Raw genomic sequence first — 5,164 nt, forward strand, 5'->3', positions numbered from 1 at the left:
TATTTTTCTTTACTTTGGAACAACTTATGTAAGTCAGCAATTAGTTGCTTCTTTGAAAGTTTGCTACAACTCATCTATAAAACCATATGAGTTTGTTTTGTTAGTCTTAAGAGGATATGTTTTGAAAATTTCAATATATGTAATATTGTCCATTCTAGTTAACTATTTTTTCTTGTACCACATTTACATTTCATATTCTTTAGGGATTTATCCATTTCATCAAGTTGTCAAATTTATTAACAGTTATTTATAATTCTCTCATTATTTAAAAGATTCTACTTATATCCCCTTTTCTCTCTACATATTGTTTATTTGAACTTTTTCTCCGTCTTTAGAGTAGTCCTATCTGAGGTTTGCATATTTTATTATTCTTTCAAGTAAGCCAACTTTAATCATCTCTATTAATTTTCCCTCCTGTTTCATTGCTCCTCACATTTATTATTTCCCTTCTTCTTGATTCTTTTAGGTGTGTTATGCTTATTTCTCCCAATCTCCTTCAGTTGAATACTTGCTTATTTTTAGCCTTTTTAATTTTCTGATAAGTGCATGTAAAGCTTTAAGTAACTGAAGTACTTTTTAAAGTATGTTCCACATTTAAGCATTTTTTTCTTTATTAAAGAAATCATGGTTTTACAGAACAATCATGCATAAAATACAAGATTCCCCTATACCATCCCACCACCAATACTTCGTATTGGTGAGGAACATTTGTTACAATTGATGACAGCACAGTTTTATAATGGTACTATTAATTAAAGTCCATGGTTTAACGTAGGGTTCACTAATTGTGTAGAGTAGATCTATGGATTTTTAAAAAAATTTTATTCTTTTACATATGTATATAATCTGTCATTTCCCTTTTGAATCATATTCAGATATGTATTTCATCGCTGTTAATTGCATTCACAATGTTGTGCTACCATCGCCACCATCCATTACCAAAGCATTTCCACTGTTCCAAATAGGAACCCTTTACATTTTAAACCTTAACTTTGCATTCCCATACCCAGACCCTTGGTAACTTGTATTCTCGATTCTGACTGTATGAGTTTGCTTATTGTAATTGTTTCAAATCAGTGAGATCAGACAACATTTGCCCTTTTGTGTTTAGCTTATTTCATTCAACATGATGTCTTCTAGGTTCATCCACGTTGCCGCATGGATCTGGACTTTGCTCCATTTTTATGGCCGAGTAATATCCTGCTGTATGTATCTATCACATTTTATTTATACATTCATTGGCTGGTGGATTCTTTTGGGTGTATATCTGAAAGTGGGGTTGCTGGGTCATATGGAAATTCTATACTTAAATTTCTGAGGAACTGCCAAACTGTCTTCCACAACAGCTGTACTACTTTACATTTCCATTAGCAATAACTGACTGTTCCTATTTTGCTACATCCTATCCAACACTTGCTATTTTTCATTTGTTAAATAGCAGCCATTCTAATGGGTGTGAAATAATATCTCATTGTAGTTTTGATTTGCATTTCCCGGATGGCAATGATGTTGAACATTCTTTCATGTGCTTTTTGGATATTTTTATATCTTCTTTGGAGAGATACTTATTCCAGTCATTTACCCATTTTAAAACTAGGTTGTGAGGGTGGGTCATGGTGACTCAGCAGGCAGAGTTCTCGCCTGCCATGCTGGAGACCTGAGTTCGATTTCCGGTGCCTGCCCATGCAAAAAAAAAAAAAAAAGGTTTGTTTGCCATTTTGTTGTTAGGTAGAAGAATGTCTTTATATATTCTGGATATTAAGCCTTTATTAGATATGTGGTTTCCAAATATTTTCTCCCATTGTGTAGGTTGTCATTTTACTTTCATGATAAAGTCCTTTCAGGTGCAAACATTTTACATTTTGATGAGGTCCTATTTATCTATTTTTTTCTTTTGTTGCTTTTTGCTTTGGATGTACAGTCTGAGAAATGATTGTCTAACACAAAGCCCTAAAGATGCTTCCCTATATTTTCTTCTAAGAGTTTGGTAATTCTAATACATATTTAGGTCTTTGATCCATTTTGAGTTGATTTTTTGCGTATGGTGTGACGTAGGATGTTCCACATTTTCTGACATGCAGTGTTTTCATTTTTAAAAATTTCCTCTTTGTTGCAACTCAATAATTATTTAATAATAATTTAGTTTCCAAGCCCATAAGATTTTTAAAAAGTCTCCCTTTATTATTAATTTCTAATTTTATCACATTACATAGTAATTAAGATTGATTGTCTGGTGGTTTTGAGTTTTCCTTTATGGCCTAGTGCATGGCTTAGTTTATAAATGTTCCACATATGCTTATAAAAGTGCATATTCTCTGAGCTCAAAACTTATTAATTACATTTTTCACATCATTGGTATTCCTTGATGGCTTGACATATTGGCTTCTGAGGGTGAAATAAATATCCAACTACAGCTGTCGATTCAGTTATTTCTATTTGCAGTTCTATCAATTGTGGCCCGATCATATTTTGAGGCCATATTGTTAGGTACAAATAGATTTATGATTCATGCATTTTTCTCATTCTTTTGCTTCTTTCACCACTTTTTACCATTTAGGATATTTTCTTTTACTTTAAAATCTATATTGTTGGACATTTAGATTATGACCCACCTTTGTTTTAGTTCATATACGTCTCATACATCCTTTATCTTCTGCATTTCCATAACCCCTTTAGATGTTGCTATTTGATTAAATGTTAACGTTTTACTTTTTTATTTTGTTTTCAAATACTGTCTGAAGACCTTTACTGTCTAACTGGTAAGTTTAAAATATTGATATTTATTTGAATTATTATTATATTAGCATTCATTTCTGCCAAATTATTGTTTTCCATGGCCTGTGCTCTATTTTTACTTATTTTGCCCCTTTTCTTCTTTTCAATGGATGATTTGCTATTTCATCTATTGCCTTAAATACATATTCTATTTTTTGTATGGCAGTTCCCTTAACTGGAAATTCGTATTCATATTCATTTATCCTTGATTTCTTAAGCTTATTAATATCTGTAGCTTTCCCCTAACACTGCAAAGATTTAGCATACTCTCTTAACTCTTTTGTGTCCATTCTCCCCTCTCATCTTGTTCAGTTTTTTTAGAATTTTAATTCTAGATATTATGAATATCATTCCTTTCCTTTTATCTAGTCATATCCCTTCCTTCCACCTTTTTTTTTGTTAAAAGACAACAGTAAATTTTATCAGAATATTAATCACCTTAGTTTTCACATCTGTTATAGCATCTCCTACAATCTTTTCTTTAACTGTCTAGATACTTTTCCCTAAATATGGGTCTTTGTGTAGCAAAACTTTCAAGGCCTTTTATGTGTGTGTTTTCGCTTGCTAATGTTGCTGGAATGCAATACACCAGAAAGGGACTGGCCTTTATAAAGGGGATTTATTTAGTTACAAATGTACAGTTCTTCAGAGGAAAGGCTGCTTACCTTCATTTGGGTTTCTCTGTCACATGGGAAGGTATACGTCAAGATCTGTTGGCCCTTTCTTCTTGTGTTTCAGCTCAAACATCTTTCCTCCAGGTGCTTTCTTTCTCCATCTCAAATGTCTGGGTCTGAGCTGCTGAGCTCTCCTCTGACCTCTCCCTTTCAAACCTCCATCTAATGAAATTAAATATCACTCAATGAGAAAGGCACTCCCTTTAGCTGACTGCAGATGTAATCAGCCATAGATTAATTTTACATGCTGATGATTTAAGTTGTCCAAAGCAACAAGACAACAGGGGACCATCATCTGGTCAAGTTAACACCTAAACCTAACTAGTTACAGTGTGAGAAAATTTTTACTCCCTCTTTATAGTTGAATAATGTTGGTTGCATTTTTAAAATTCTAGCCTCAAAATTCTTTCACTTCAATACTTTGAAATATTATTTCAACATCTCACATCCTGTATTATGGTTGAGAAGTCCTGATGTCAATCTAATGTTTATTGCTTTAAAGGTTGTATGTTCTTTCTGTCTGGAAGCTTGTAGAATTTTCTCATTTTGTAAAACATTCTTAAATTTCTCAGAAACATGGATTTCTTCATATCTCTCTTACTTAATAATTTTTGAAGATCTTTCAGTCCGAATTAATTTGGGGAAATTTGTCTCCATTATTTCTTCAAATACTTTCTCTTTTTCATCTGGATTTTTTTCTCCTATAATCCCCATTACCTGCACATTGGTACCTCTACTTCTGTCCTCCACATGGTTTAGTTTTACTTTCATTTTTTTTTTTCTCTGAATTCTTGACTGCTGCCTCCTGGAGAGTTCTTCAGCATTTACTTATGCTTCACATGTTCACAACTCTTTCTTTAGCTCTACCAATTCTATTATTTATTTCATTATCATGTTCTCTCTTTCGGTTTTATATTTTATACACAAGTTATTTCTTCTTGTTTTTATGGGTCTGATTCCTGTTTCAAAAGGATAATGTCTTTTTTTTTATCTCCCCAATATTTTCATTGACCTTCTTTCAAATCCTTGGTGCATTAGATCTAGTAATTCTGCTTCAGATAGTATACATTGTCCAGTTTGTTGGTTTCTTTTGAGGTAATTGTACTTCTTGAGAGTCTGGTAGTGTATATTGGGAAGGGGTGAAGACCAAGCTCCAGTCTGTCAGTTCCTGCTTAATTTTGAAAAGGGGGAAGAGCCAAGCCATGAGGAGAGCTCAGGCTCCACTAGCTGCCCATAGACCCTCTGGCTTGTCATCACTGCCCCAGGCAACAATTCTGGTGTTTGCTTTTCTTTAAGCCTTAGAGAAAAGCTGCTCAAGGAAGAGGCAGCTTCCCCAGACTCTCCCTCCCAACTTCTATCTCTGGCTGCTTCTGTACCCAGACTGTAGACACTTATCAAACCACCTACTCTGACACCATTTCATGGCATGCTTTCATTTTTCCAAGAGTTTTTCCATGTTTTCTGGTTAGTTCCTGAAATTTCTTTTTCCCTCTTTCTTCTATAGTTTCTCAGTGGTTGTTCTGGTGAAGGGAGCCAGCTGTATGCTCTTTGCATCTTGTAAGCCCATTCTTATGTAGTATAATGAATATTATTTGAATTTATTTCCACTAACTTGTTATATGCTTTCAATTATGCTTATTTTTCTCTAAAATCTAACTTTCTCCCTTCCTCTGTTCTTTCCTTCCTTCCTTCTTTGGTTGAATACCTTTTCCCCC

The sequence above is a fragment of the Tamandua tetradactyla genome, chromosome 4, assembly GCF_023851605.1.
Source record: "Tamandua tetradactyla isolate mTamTet1 chromosome 4, mTamTet1.pri, whole genome shotgun sequence".
Classification (NCBI taxonomy): domain Eukaryota; kingdom Metazoa; phylum Chordata; class Mammalia; order Pilosa; family Myrmecophagidae; genus Tamandua; species Tamandua tetradactyla.